Raw genomic sequence first — 15,426 nt, 5'->3', positions numbered from 1 at the left:
GCTGTTATTGCAAATTGGAAGATGTCATTATGAAAGACCATCACAAAGGCAATTTTGATTTAAGTGTTCATTTCTTATTTTTGAACAAATATCTTGATGGGTTTATGTAGGTCTGCCAAGGGAAGAACTGTGGATGTCTTCCAAGAGGACCATATAGAAGGATGTAAAATCCTTCCGGAAAACATGGCATGAAGAAGACAACATGACATGAAGTAAGGCCAGATGAAGACTAATGGATCACTTTCTGATGAAAGGAATAATGACATGGCTGGCCCATGGATGAAAGTGATGGATGGTATGTTCCCTGTATGGAAGCCGCAAAAGATGAAGACTCCTTGACAAAGAAATTCTTGGCATCGAAGGAAGAAGCTCTTCAAGCAGCTAGTTGAGGAGTTGTTGTAGGTCCATAATTAAGAGGGAGCCTGAAAGCAAGTTTCTTACTTGGAAGAAACTTGGAAATTTCCTCCCTAATTGATATGGAGAGATAGACACATCATTCTGGTCTTCACCTAGGAAGACAGAATGGAGGATTGAGTAAACATCTAGCATCCTATTCTCTTTGAGGATGACATAGGGCATCCAAGATAAGAGTAGTCATAGAGGAATGATATTCTTTGAGGACTGGCTATCTAAGATAAGAATAGTCCAAAGTAGGTCATACTCTGTGAATACTCGGGTGGAGTATGTACCTTGAGAGATAATGATTATGGTGTCTATGAATCATTGGTCTCGCCAGCATTGTGCTCTGAGCATGTGGATAGAGATGTTGGTCAAGGCCTTGCTATGTGACAATGTTGGTCGATATGATGTTATACAGATGGGTTACCAATCTAATTCTTCTTATGAGAAATTCTTCAGATTGAGAATGGCCAAGTACCATTATGAATACCTCCGTAGTTAAGAGGGAGTGTTGAAAAGTGTAACTAGGTTCGATCTTCATAAAGACATGTAATTGTGATTTTTGTAAATGATTAAAAGAAGAAAACTAAAATTATTATTATGCCTTGCTTCATGGGTTTCATGAGCAAGAGGTTTTATATTTTAGATAAGCTCCCATTGAGAGCTTTAGGATTTGTCATAAAAGTCATATAGAGTCAATGCCATGTATGAATAATGTATATGAGTCAATAAGATTGTCAAATAACCCTCCAATGATAAGCACAAGTCCTCCTCTTCCATGTCGCCTTCAAGATGGAGTAACAACACTCATGTTGGCTCACCTTTTGAGACACAACCCTTCATAAGAACAGGTTGGCTTATAGTCACGGGAGACCACTATAAATAGGCACCTCAACCTATTCCTCAAGCACACAATTTTGGACATTTTTCTCTGACTTTTTCGAGTGACTGTGATGGAAGACAAGTTCGGTTCACACTCTAATTTTGGGTAAAAAGTTTGGTGAAAGAGCTCAGAGGTGGTATAGGATTGCAAAGGCATGTTCGTTAAGCAAGCTCAAATAAGGAAGGGACAACAAGGTTTTGTTTAGGGCTGATCTCAATCAACAAAAGGTTTGGATATCTCTCTGAGGTCGAATGAATATATTATAGTGGCTAGAAGGGAAAACAAGTTTGGATTACAGTGACAAGGGTTTCTTATGTTCGGTGCTACACAAGAGGAAGGTCGCAAGTGTGTGACAAGATCTCATTGTTGTTACATGGAAGAAGGTCTCGATGGTATCTCAAAAGAGTAGCAACTATAGTTAAGTAGTATGTCTTCAGGATTCGATGTTACTGTTGAAGGAGAAGTTTGATATCCTTGACAAACACAATGATCAAAGTTGGGAGTCATCACATATGGAGTGAAATTTGAAGTATAAGGAACTAGGAAAGAATAAACGAAAACATGGAAGAGTACTTATGTCTTGGTATTGGAGAGGCTACTAGGTCAAGGGTCTTGGTCTTGGTATTCTTCAATTGGAATCTCTATAAGAAGAATTTGAGCAGGTTTTCCTCTCAAAGAGTGAGAGGTTTTGGCTCTAGCTAATAGCCTACAGTCTGTGTCTCTTGTCTATTTATGTTCATGCATTGGTCACTGTTTGATTAAGAAGAACACTAATAAATCAAGCAACTAGAATATCCTAATCTAATGAAGTAAAAGTCACTCACAAGTAGTTACTAATTAAGAGAAATCACCTAATGCTAATGCTCTAGATTTCTCAATAGTTGTAAGGTTGATAATGAAAAAATCGTTACAGCTCAGGAGAAGTAGGCAAAAGTAAATGTAATAATTAATATTGTTGATCTTTGTAGGATTTAGACTTCTGTGATCCGTATTAATTGTAACAGCATTTTTAGTAAAAATCACATAAAATAAAATCTTGTCGATGCGTTTCGAACCAACCAGTGTGGTTCATCTTTAGGACAAGATGAGGAATCAGATCTAGGAAATGGAATAAATAGATGATGAGAGCAGCTAACTAGCCATTAGAAATAACAGCGAGTTTGACTAAAAAATTGAAATAACTAATTAAGCCTTTGACCTAGAATTAAAAAGAATTTTAATTTAATAATTAATATTATTTTTGAATTAAGAAATAAATAAGATTAATAAAAAATTTCATTTAATATTAAATAATATTAGTATTATTAAATTATATTACAGATATAATAACAATAAGAATTTTGAGATACAAAAACTATAATAATAATTAATTAATTAATTAAATAACTAGTTTTTTACTTTTTTATTATTAATCTATCAGAATTTTAAATTAATAACTAATATTATTTTTGAATTAAGAAATAAATAAGATCAATAAAATAATTTTATTTTAATATTAATAATATCACTATTATTAAATTATATTACAGATATAATATCAATAAGAATTTTGAGATAATAATAATAATTTAATTAATTAATTAATTAACTAATTTCTAACTTTATTATTATTGATCTATCAGAAAAAAGAAAAAAGAAAAATCTGAATAAATAATAATAAAAATAATAATAATAAGACTAAAAAAGTAAAGATTAGGAAGATAACCAAGAAAACAAGAAAAATCTATGAAAGGCAGAAGCAACATGAGCTAGGTGCTAGTTACCTAGGAAAGTATAAATCTAGGAAAAGTACATATGCACTTTGGAAGCATGAATTGGAATCTATTGGCGCAAAAGGTAATAGATCTAAGAAAAGGCATGTACATACAAGTGAATATATAGTGAGAGGAGGAACCCCACTCAATACTCCAGAGAGAATAACATGTAGTCATGAGTAATTGTCTAGTGTTGCAACTAAGATACATAACTAGTAGAGGAGGAATGAAAGAAACTTAATGCCATAGGAATTTAAGAAGGAAAAATCTCCTATCTTTGATGGAGAGGTCAAGAAGGCCAAAGAGGCAAAAACATGGTTACTAGGAACGAAGAAGTATTTCAAAGTGCACAACTACTATGAGAATATGAAGGTAGAGTGGTATTTTTTAGTTTGAAAGGAAAAGTTTATATCAGGTGGGAATACCTGAGGAACGTGAAAGGCATTAGAGAAATAGAGTTATCCTAGAGAAGATTTGAAAGACATTTTTGGGAGAAGTACATATTTGAACAGTATTATGATAGCAAGAATAAAGAATTTCATGTGCACAAATTGGGACAACTTATAGCTAATGAGTACACTATCAGATTATTGAAGTTGTTGAGGTGTGTACCTTATATCAAGGATGAGAAGTTAAAGATCCAAAGGTACCTCAATGGGTTGTCATAGGCATCCAAGGATAGAATTGAGTTTGTTGAGCCAAAAACCTTGGAGGACACCATCCAGAAAATGAGTTACTTCTATGAACATGCATAAAACCAAATTCGAAGTTGATTAGAAAGCACGAGATAAGCCTAACTTTAAAGGAAAAGGGTAGAAATCCTCAGGACGACAAGCAATGGAAAGGAGTGTGAAGTTCACCACTCCTACCAAGGGTAAGATTTAGTAGAAATCAACTAGTGCTAGTAGAGATCAGTTTTCTAAGTCAGTAGGAGAGGAACTAGAGGGGTTGAGAAGAGGACCCATACAATGTTGAACATGTGGAGAAAACCACACGCAGAAATATTGTCCTTAGTGACAACAAATTGGCCCAAAATTGTATAATTTGCAAGAAGCAGAGAAATGAATGATGTGGCTTTGAACGTGCCATGAATCTACGCTACGTTGGACAACAAGTAATTCAATCACCAAGGCTGAATGATCTAGACGGAAAGTACAGTTGATAACCAACCTATTTCGATTTTGCTTGACCTAGGTTTCAATTTCGGCCATGTTAATCCAAAGGTTGTAGAAAAGTGTGCATTGTAGAAGAAAGCCCATGAAAAATCACGGTTATTTGAGTTAGGTACGAGAACCAAAAGGTGGGTTGTGGGCTTGGTGAAATCATGGCCAGTAGTGATAGATAACATGCGCATGTTAGTAGATTAGAACCTATTGGCATTGGGCTCATACGATGTGCTAGTTGGCATAGACTGCTAGCAAGCCACAAAACTAAAATCAGCTACTATAACAAGTTGTTAGAATGCCTTAGCGATGAAGGAGAAAGAGTGATGTTGCATGGGATAAGAAATTTGGTGACTGTCAAGTAGATATCAACGTTGCAAACGAAAAGATGCAGTAAAAAATTAATATTCCTTATATGTGGTCCATGTGACCAGTGAATCAAAATATAGCAGGGATAAAATGGAAGAGCATCTAATACTAAGACATTTTAGTGATGTATTCCCTGAGAAAATTCCAGGATTACTGCCAAGAAGAGAAATCGATTTCTCGATTAAATTATTGCCAGGGTTAGCTCCAATATAAAAAACTCCATATCACATGAGCACGCTAGAGTTGGTGGAGTTGAAATTACAATTGAAGGAAATGTCAGACATGGCATATATCGAGCCCAATGTGTCGCCTTGGTGATCCACAATGTTATTTGTAAAGAAAAAGGATGGCATATTATGGTTGTGCATTGACTACAGGTAGTTAAATAAGGCCAAAATGAGAATGAGTATCATTTGCCTAGGATTGATGACTTCTTTGATCAGCTAAGAAGAGTTGTGGTGTTCTCGAAAATAGACACGAGGTTTAGGTACCATAAAATTCGAATCAAGGATGAGGACATCCACAATACAACTTTCAGAACCAGGTATGGGCATTATGAATTTTTGATGGTGCCATTTGGACTCACCAATGCTCCAACAATATTTATGTGCTTGATGAACAATATCCTCTGTCCATAGTTAGACAAGTTTGTGTTGGTATTCGTAGATGATATCTTGGTTTACTCTAAAACCAAGGAAGAGTGTGAAAAATATTTGGAAGCAATATTGCAATTGCTGAGAGAGCGAAAGCTCTATGCTAAGATCAAAACTTGTGATTTCTTCCAGTCACAAGTTCAGTACTTGGATATATTATTTCCAAGGAAGTATTGGCAGTAGATCATAAGAATATCAAGGCCCTCATGGAGTGGCCTACTCCTCAGACTATTGCAGAAGTTAGATCCTTTATAGGATTGGTTGGATATTACCGGAGGTTCATTAAAAAAAAATTCAAAGATTGGACATCCAATCACAACATTGTAGAGGAAAGGAGCTAAGTTCCAAAGGGAATCACAATGCACAACCAATTTTGAACAATCAAAACATCTTCTTATGCATCCACCAATACTAAGAATAGTTAACCCAAAGACATATTTGGTGGTTTGCACGAATGCTTGTAAGGAAGGACTCGATGGAGTCCTAATGTGGGAAGGACATGTGGTATGTTATGAAACGAGAATGTTAAATGAGCATGAATGGAATTATGTCACTCATGACTTAGAGTTAGTAGTAATAGTACATGCCTTGAAAATGTGGAGGCACTACCTGTTTGGAAGGAAGTTTATTTTAATGTCAGATCATAGAGGGCCGAGATATTTGTTAGACCAACCCAAATTGAATGCAAGAAAAGCAAGGTAGCTAGCCTTGATCGATGAGTTTGACTTTTAAATAAAGTACATCAAGGGCAAGGAGGAAAAAGTAGCAGATGCACTTATTAGAAGTCTAAAAATGGTACATTTGGTAGCCATAAACACTTGTGATGTTGATATCAAAGAAATGATCAAATAAGTATTTCTCTAGGATGAGCATTATCATCACGCTAAGGAGCACTTGCAACAAGAGGCAGAAGGAGCATTGAGTAAGAATTACTCACTCATGGATGTTGGTATGTTGAAGTTCAAGGATAGATGGTATGTGCCTTGCATGGGAAACTTGAAGAAGCTCACCATGAAATAATTTCACAAAAAACCTTATTCAGGTCATCGTGGTTATTGAAAAATGATAACATCTATGAAGAAAACATATTATTATCCATGCATGAAAAGGGAAGTGCCTCATTATATTTCCAGGTGCCTAGAATGTTAGCAAGTTAAAGTGAAATGCAAGCATCTAGTGGGTTTGTTGCAGTCAATTCCAATTCATAAGTGGAAGTGGGAAGTCATCTCCATGGACTTCATCATAGGATTACCAAAAACATCTAAACAACATGATGTATAATGGTGGTAATGGATAAGTTGAGAAAGACAACGCACTTTATAGCTATAAAGTCAACCCACAAGGCAATTGATATAGCTTAGATTTTCATGAAGGAGATATTTAGTCTGCATGGTATACCCAAGAAGATCATTTTGAATTGGGATGCCAATTTCATCTCAAAGTTTTGGAATTCATTGTTTGTTGGTTTTAAGACAAAGTTAGTGTTTAGCACAATGTATCATCCTCAAATGGATGAACGAACTGAAAGAGTAAATAGAGTTCTAGAAGACATGCTGAGAATGTATGCCATGCATCAGCCCAAGAGTTGGGAAGAGTTTCTACCCTTGGTAGAATTTTCCTACAATAATGGGTATCAATAATTGTTGAAGATGAGCCCCTTTGAGCTTTTGTATGGCAAAAAATGTAGCACACCCATTAGATGGAATGATCCAGTGAATAGGGTGGTTCTTAGACCTAATATGTTGAGGAAAATGGAACAAGAGGTAATTAATATCAATAAAAATTTGAAGGAATCCTAAGATAGGAAAAAGAGTTATGCGGATCAACAGAGAATTCACAAGGAATTCCAAGTAGGAGAGTATGTGTATCTCCGCATCAGACCAAGAAAGAGTTCACTAAGAATGGAGTCTTGTGCCAAGTTGGCACCAAGGTTTTGTGGACCATTTCAAATTTTGGAAAGAGTGGGGCCAGTGGCTTAGAGGTTAGCTTTTCCACCCATAGTGAAAGCACATGATGTTTCCCATATTTCTTTGCTTAAAAAGTATGTGCATGATTTATAATTGTTTTCCATATTTCCATAATTTTTCTATGTTACAGGAAAAAATTAAAACTACAGGAATGAAAGACAACAAGGAAACTTAAGCTAATTAAAAGAAAGGAACACAAACTATTATAACTACAAAGAAGTAAAAGCACACCAATTTTATCTTGCAAGGAAAGTAAACACTCTGCTGAAATAAAAGCTTGCAAACAATAAACCCTAATTTTGCAAGAAAGAAGCAATTTATACAACAATTCAAATAAAGGCATCTACATGGTCTCTCTACTTCTAAATTCCATTCTTAAGGTTCCATGAGCGTTGTAATACATCAAAGAAGATAAATCATGAGTTGAGTGCAAATATGGGCGAGTTTTGATGGTGAATCACAAATTGCTACAGGTGTCGTTGTTTTGTTTTAAGGGACAATCGAGTGAGCAAGAAAATATGCTAAATGCAAGGTTGGGAGACAAATAAGCTAAGGAAAGGCTGAAAAACAATAAGGCACACATGTACAAGTCATCACATTAGTTGTGGCAGGGTTGATCCAACAAGATACACAGTTGTATTGTTTCCTATAGCTACAAAATAGGGGATTGTGCAGAAACAATAACCAATGAATGGTGTACAACAAATCAAGTGAACTAAATGCATAAATAATAATGTTATTTTGAACAATGTAACCACTACCAATGTTATCATCTAATGCTCATATACTTTGTAATGAAATATTGTTCAAAAACCATATAAATAACCATGTACAAAAGTAATGTTCAGAAACAAGTTGTAGAGATAACCCAATACATGAACAATAATTGTACAAGAGGGAACTTGAGCACTTTGGGTGGGCACTGACCGAAGGAAGCTTAGAACCATTAAGAAAAAGATAGACTAGAGACTAAGACCAAAGATTACATCCATTAATTGAGGAATTAATTGTACATGGGAAAATTTGCATAACTCGACCTCTAAAATTCTCTTAATGCTATATGTTGTTATTTTCCTACTCCTCTTTTGCTACTAGGCTACTCGAGCCCTTTATTTATACAAAATGGGCAGGGGGAAACCCCCTTGAGGGGAGGATTGCTTTCCCTCCAAAATCCCTAAAAGTTGGATCATGATTCTTAGGCCACCACACAACAATAGGAAGGAGTATTTATTGTCCTCAACCAAGCAACTTGAAAATATTTTGTAGCATGGAGTAGGCCCCATGAATATCTCTAGTTGCATCTTCTCGAAACTTGTGCATATCATGCAAAATAGTCACAATAGGCACATCAAGTATGAAAAATCTCCTTGGTCCTCGCAAGAACTCGTTAAACTAGGAAAGTGTTATTGAGTACGAAAAGGAAGTTTTGATGTAGCCTTTATGTGCCTAGGGGTGGTTATATGGGCGTTATGTTTTACCTATTTGGGAGGCCCATCGTACCCCCCTAATAGAACTTTTTCTCACCCTTTGGGGGACATAATTTTCCTCCCCCCTCCGCTCTTCCTCAACATTTCTTTGACAATCTATTTGACATTCCATGTTGAGCTAGAGGTGGTTGTGTTTGCTGGGTGGAAACCTGCATTCTCGTCAATGTACTACCATTCATTGGAATTCTCTTATTGACTATGATGTTATTGGAGCCCTAGTAGTAGAGGTGGATTGAATCAAATCCCAATCCATTGGACTCTAAACCTCTAAATAATCCTCTTATACAAAGGAGTCTTGGCAAGTGCGGCTTGTAATCTATTAGGAGAATGGTATTATTAAATTTTCATGTTGTGGGGTAGTGCTTGCCATCTCCTTTAGCAAGCTTGTGAGCTTTCTTCTCCTAATAATTTGAAAGTGTCTTCAAAGTGGAGGATGGCCTCCACTTTCCTCTACTTGTAAACTTCCACTACTTTAGGATCTTATGCCATAATTGCATGAGTGGAGGTGAGGATGGATAGGTTTGGGTGTTAAACTCTAATCCATAGTGGCTTTCTTAGCTCTCCATCCAAATTCTTCTTTACCTCTTTCTCTCGTATCTCCTCGTGCCTTAGCCAAGATGCTACGGTCAATACTCGCGTGTCTCCCAAATATGGTTTTGGGTCCCATATGATCAAACCTGTGAGTATAAGGTCGTGAAGGTAAAATTAAACAACCTTGGATTTGTCTTCTATACTGCATTGTAGGAAAAAGTCAATGGAATCCCTAGTATCCTGTAGAGAGATGGTTCCTTTCTGTGCAATCATGTTTATCTAAAATCGACACCATTGTTCTTTACGGAATAATAAGTAAGCCTTTGAAGGTTGTTTGCAATTGATTTCCTCTAAAGAGAGGTTCGCCATGGTGTCTATAGTTATTTCCAAGGTTGCAACATGAGTGTCCCTTACTTGTAATAGTCCTTGTGTCTGTTGTAATTGGATTTTTAACTACGTTTTTTCTTGCTCAAGTTGTTCCATCGTGTTTGCTTCATCCAACCTTAGGAATGTTGTTTCTTCTCTCATTACCTTCATCTCATCCTTCATTCTAGCAATATCAACTATACCTTTGGATTGGGTGATCCTCTTCCATTGACGAGTCTCTACTTTTTCTTACTTCACTTTGAGTAATAATTGTAGTACTAGGTGCTCAAGAAGCACTCTTCCTGATGTTCCTACAATAGACCTAAAGAAAAAGGAAGAAGGTCACCTTCCGGTTGGTTACCTAACTGCCCTTTCAATTTCTTGTAATTTTGCAGGTTGTTCAAGTAGTAGGACAACATGTTCCTGTAGGTGGGAAACTTGTACTTATAGATGGTTAGCATGTTCTTGTGATTGTATTTTATGCCCTATTTCCTAATGAGGTGCTTGAATTTCTTTTATTTGTACCTCTCGTGCCTGTAATTTTTTCTTCTTTACATCCTTTAGCCCTTCTTTTTTTGGACTATGGGTCACCTCAATAGTGATAGAGGAGGGAGGAGGCTTTGGCTTGGCACTATATCATATCCTGGTGCTTTCCTCCTAGTGTAAACAACATGTTGAGCAAGTTTACTTGTCTTTGGCTTTGTGGGAGTGTTGGGTCTTGCTAACGTGGTTTCAATTTCCTTATTTTATTCTTATCTCTATTCTACAGGGCTAGGCATGTCCTTATCTTTCCTCTTCTTATTTGAACTCTTTTGAGGATTTTCAAACTTTCCCCAGGCCTCTAAGAAGGCTTTCCTATCCATATCCACAAAGTCCATCCACGGAATGGGATGCTGAATATTTTCTAATGCATCTATGACTAGTAATCTAATAAGGTCGTGATAGACCATGTAATTATGCTTACCCTCATTGACCTGGGCGCTCATCTTCTTAAGGGATTTGAGGAGGAAGTATGGGATGCTTAACTATTCATGAGTTGATAAATCACCTTGATATCTCAACGGGTAGAGGACTATGTTTTGGTAAGCATACATTATGCTTATCCTTCCCTCACAATAAATGTATTGGAGAACGTGATAGCCTATCTCATCCCAATGGCAAACTTTCCCTTTTGATCCCATCCTTATCCTTATATAGTTATTCATTAGGGAGAAAGAATCCTCTCTTGACATTGATAGCTTCATGTCTTTCTTCTTTACTCTAACGTGCGCCCTTTGGAAGAGTGGTGATCCTATTAATTGAGTTTTCATCAACATATATTACTATCCCTTTGACTGCAATGATTACTTCTTGGCCTTGAGGGTGTTATAAGTTCATGGATAATTCTAAGGAAACTTCCTCATCATACAATGTGAGCTTTTCAAAGAAGCCCAATCGGTGAAATTTTTCTAGGATGGTCATAACTTCAATATTTTGATGTATCCTAGTGGTATCAGTGTTGAGATGTCGTCATTTTTTTCATTGATGCCCCAACCAAAAAGAAACAAATCTCTTCCTATGAGAAGGATTGTTGAGCTGCTTGATTGGTTTTCCTACCGGTAGTCCTATAAGTTAATATATTTAGTCTGTTTTGTTGGGTTACTTGACATCACATTTGATTTGTTCATCATTCGCATCACAGTTACTGGATATGCAATATTCTCGAATGTATCCAATCTGCCTGATAGATGCTAAAGATCTGGCTTTTATGCGTGGTTATCAGATATGTTATGACTATAGGAAAAACATTGTTATATTCTCTATATGTCGTAGTGCAAACACGACCAGGATAAAGCTGTATTAAAGTTAATACATGTTTCACAAAAGGATAAATATTTATCATAGTTTGGCCATCTGAAATACATCAATTGATGTCGGATTGGCATGGGTCTATGTTTTGTTGTGTGGATTTTCGTAGAAGCTATGAGAGAAAATTTTAAGAAGTTTTGCAACATATTGGACTCATACATGTCAGTATTGTGTGAGTTGAGGCAATAGGTTAATAAAGAAACTATTTGTTGCAGCTTTAATTTTATCACGGAGGGTTTCATTCAACTTCTAATATATGAGGATGATAGTGGGAATGACCAATTTGTCAAGTAACCTTACAAGAGTACAACTATGACAAATTTCATCCATCAACAATGAGGGCATATGCGACCTGACTGTAGTAAAATGCTCAACACACTAACATTGTAAGTAAATTGAAAATAATTATCATAAATATAACAGTATGGCACTTGAGTAATGTTTATTGAAGACGACCTTATAAATGAGGATAAAATAAATTGAAATGTTAATACAAGGAGACAAGAAAGGAAAACTTAATGGTTTGAGCTTTCATGTGAGACTCTGGCACAAATGTTGGTAAATCTGATGGGGTGTTCCTTCAAACCAACACATACATTCAATGTTGATACATGTGGAGAGGACTTCTTGGTGACATTTTATGAAGTACCACCCTTTGGATTTAAGACGTCACACAAAGATCATTCAAATTATGTGAACCGCATAAGGTTCGCTCCAAATGGAAGCAAGTTTATTATTGTTTTTTCAAGGAGTACTTTTTCATGGAAAGATGGTGAAATTTGTTTATTATTGGCATTTTTAGTTAGGCATGATGATTTGAAACTTGGATTAAAAAGATGATAGTTGTTTTCGATAATATGGATTTGCAGAAACACAGGTTAGCTTAATTCCAAACCATAAACACAAGTCACCTCTCCCAAAGGTCATGATGTTTCAGTAAGGATGAAAAACTATAAATAAAAGACTTAATTTCTCTATTTGGCCATGTACTCAGTGAATGAACAAGGATTAGAACCTAAGGAAGGAACAAAAGTGTGAAGTAGATAACGAAAAATATTAGAACGGTAATATTCACTCTTTCTAGCATTAAAAGGAGGCTGATACCTGGACATTTATTTGTGGCATAATTGCTTTGTGATATAGTGTGAAGGTTCTATAATTTAGAGTGCATAGATGAGATTCATCTCTCCAAGGAACGATATGAAAGTATGATATCAATCCCTCTATGGAATAATGCTAAACTCTGAGCTCATTTCTTCGAGGAACAATATGAAAATCAAAACTTTGTGCAGACTCTAAGATATATTTCCCTGTGGAGCAATATAAAGGTTCTATGATATAGTGCACATTTTAAGGCTGAGACAAAGGACACTTTTTTATCTCTTAGAGATCTTATCTTTGTAGTGTATCTCTGAGAGATAATGTAAATTCAAAGGCAAATTTGAAAGACGTTTCTTGACTCACTTGGAGAAGTTATTGCACAACTTTGTGAACAAAATTGGGTGGATTGAAGCATACTTGTTGGGGAAGCTTTAGACCTTAGAGTCTGTGTCATCAAGCCTAGTGAAACACTCAAGTTTGATGTTTTGATTAGCTAATACACATTTGGAGTTGTTATTGTAGTGGTCATTGAAGACATTTAAAGTATTCCTTGTGCAAACATGAAGAGCCTTGGAGACACTTTCAGTGAATCTTGAAGCCTTGTTGGAGTTGACCTTGAATTGAACCATATTTTACAGTATCTTTGAGGTAATTTGTAGCAGTTCTAGAAGCATTTGTTGAAGTAGATCTTGGAGCGGTATGTGAAGCATTTTTGGAGTAGTATTGGAGACATCCTTGAAGCATTGTTGAATTATTGTTGAATACATCTTTCAAGTCTTGTTGAAGAATATTTTGGAAGACTTGAAGCAATATTGAAGCCACCTTAAAGGATTTAAGCAAGTAAAGAGGGTTGGATTCATATAGGATTGGAGTCCTCATATAAGGTTGGAGCCTTGTAAGAAACTAGGTCAGAGATTGGATTGGTTTTTGAGGATTGGAGTCCTCATAAGAGGTTGGAGCCTCGTTGAGATCAAGGTTGGAGTCTTGAAAGAGTTATAGTTTTAGTGTATTGATTGTTTTAAGAGAATTGAAGTCCTCATCATTTTCACTAATAAAATTATTAACATCTTGTGTTCTAGTTTAATGAGGAGATCTTAATTAGCATAATTTAAAAATAGTAAAAAAATATTGATTCACCCCCCCTCTTAGTATTTCCAACAATTGGTATCAGAGCCAATGCCTTCAAGCACAACCTAACAGCTGGAAGGTAGATCCTACGAACACAAATGGAAAAGTCAAGAAGGAAAGGCTCCAAACCTTTTGAAGTTATCTCCTTATCAGTCATGAAATCATAAGTCATTCAGGTTGGCAAAGCTCCCTTGTTTGACGAAACAAACTATGTATTATGGAGCTCCAGAATGCAATTCTTTTTTAATGGCCCTTAGTTGTGAAGTATGGGAATTAGTTGTTACTAGAGATATGCCTACAAATGAGTTAAAGTAATACAATGCAAAAGCTATTAAAGCAATCTTGAGTTGCCTATCAAATTCTATAAAATGTAGGTCGTTCAATGTTATCCAGCTAAAAGCCTTTGGGAAAAGCTGCAAAAGGATTATGCAGAAGAATCTACCCTTGTGATAGTTGAGCAAAAACTAGAATATGTTGAACAAGAAAATGATCAAGAGTCAAAGCAGGTAGATGAAGGCACCAAGAAAACATTAGATTGAAAAAAGAAAATCAAGAACTTAAGAAGAAGGTACAAGAAATTGAAGAAAAGAATCAAGACCTTAACAATACCTCTTTATCCATACCTCTTCTTAATGGTAGTAAAAGAACTTGCCAAACAATTCATGGAGGTGCAGTCAATGGGTCTTTTAAGGGGGATTCCTATTTTCGGTCAACATTTCCTATCCCATCTACTTTTGTTAGATGGTATGCTTTGCTTCATTCTGGGTTCTCAAAATGACCCCTTAAATCCAAAATATCCATTGGACCTATTTTGTAAAGAAATTGGTATGGTCATAAATGTCCATAAATCATGTTTAATCTCCCATTATTTACAAGAAGCTTACATTTTCCTGTTCAATAATTTATTTTCTTTTTAGCTTTAATATTTGGATGAAGGTTTTAAATACTTAAGGTTCCATCTAAAACCTAACAACAACAAGCATCAAGACTAGACCTAACTGTTCAACAAAGTTGAAGGTCAAATATCTCTTTAGGTAAATGTATTGTTGTCTCATGGGGGCAAACTAACACTTCTAAAGATAGTTAGTGAAAGTATTATAGTTTACTAGATGTCAATAGCTAAAATTCCCAAGGATATCCTTTGCAAAATAAGGGAGTTAATTTTTAGGTTTCTTTGGGTTGGAAATCGCCAATCTAGTGGGATTTGTTTGGTCAAATGGGAAAAGGTGGCATCACCTAAAATTCTAGGGGGGTAGGGATTGAAAAATATGTTTATTTTCAACAAATCACGAGCAAGACAAATCTTTTGGAGGCTTACACAAAATAACTCCCTATGGGGTCAAATTATGAAGGATATATACCTCTTATAATATCCCTGGTATAAGCTACCGAAAAAACTCTCGTAAAATGAGTGTTGTTGAATAATTAAATATTATTAATTCTTATATTGATATTACAATAAGAATATTCTTCTACTTCTTAATCACAAGAATATAACAAGAATTAAGTCTTAATTCTTATATTGAGAATAATTTATATTCTTCGACGTAAAGAAAATTTTATTTTGTAAGTTGGTATATTTTATGAGTTTTATAACTAATAAGTCATAGTTTTAGAAAAGTTATGGATATGTGACATTTTGTCATAAGGCAAAAGCAAATCTACCGTGAGAGATTCTAGGGATGATTTATTGAGTGATTTTAGAATTTAGAAAAATATGATTTATGGAGTGATTTATGGATGATTTATTGAGTGATTTTAAAATTTAGAAAAATAT

The sequence above is a fragment of the Pinus tabuliformis genome, chromosome Q, assembly GCF_031772625.1.
Source record: "Pinus tabuliformis cultivar Carrire ecotype Pingquan chromosome Q, CPIR1, whole genome shotgun sequence".
In the NCBI taxonomy this organism is placed as follows: Eukaryota; Viridiplantae; Streptophyta; class Pinopsida; order Pinales; family Pinaceae; genus Pinus; species Pinus tabuliformis.
Note: the sequence above shows the minus strand (reverse complement) of the source record.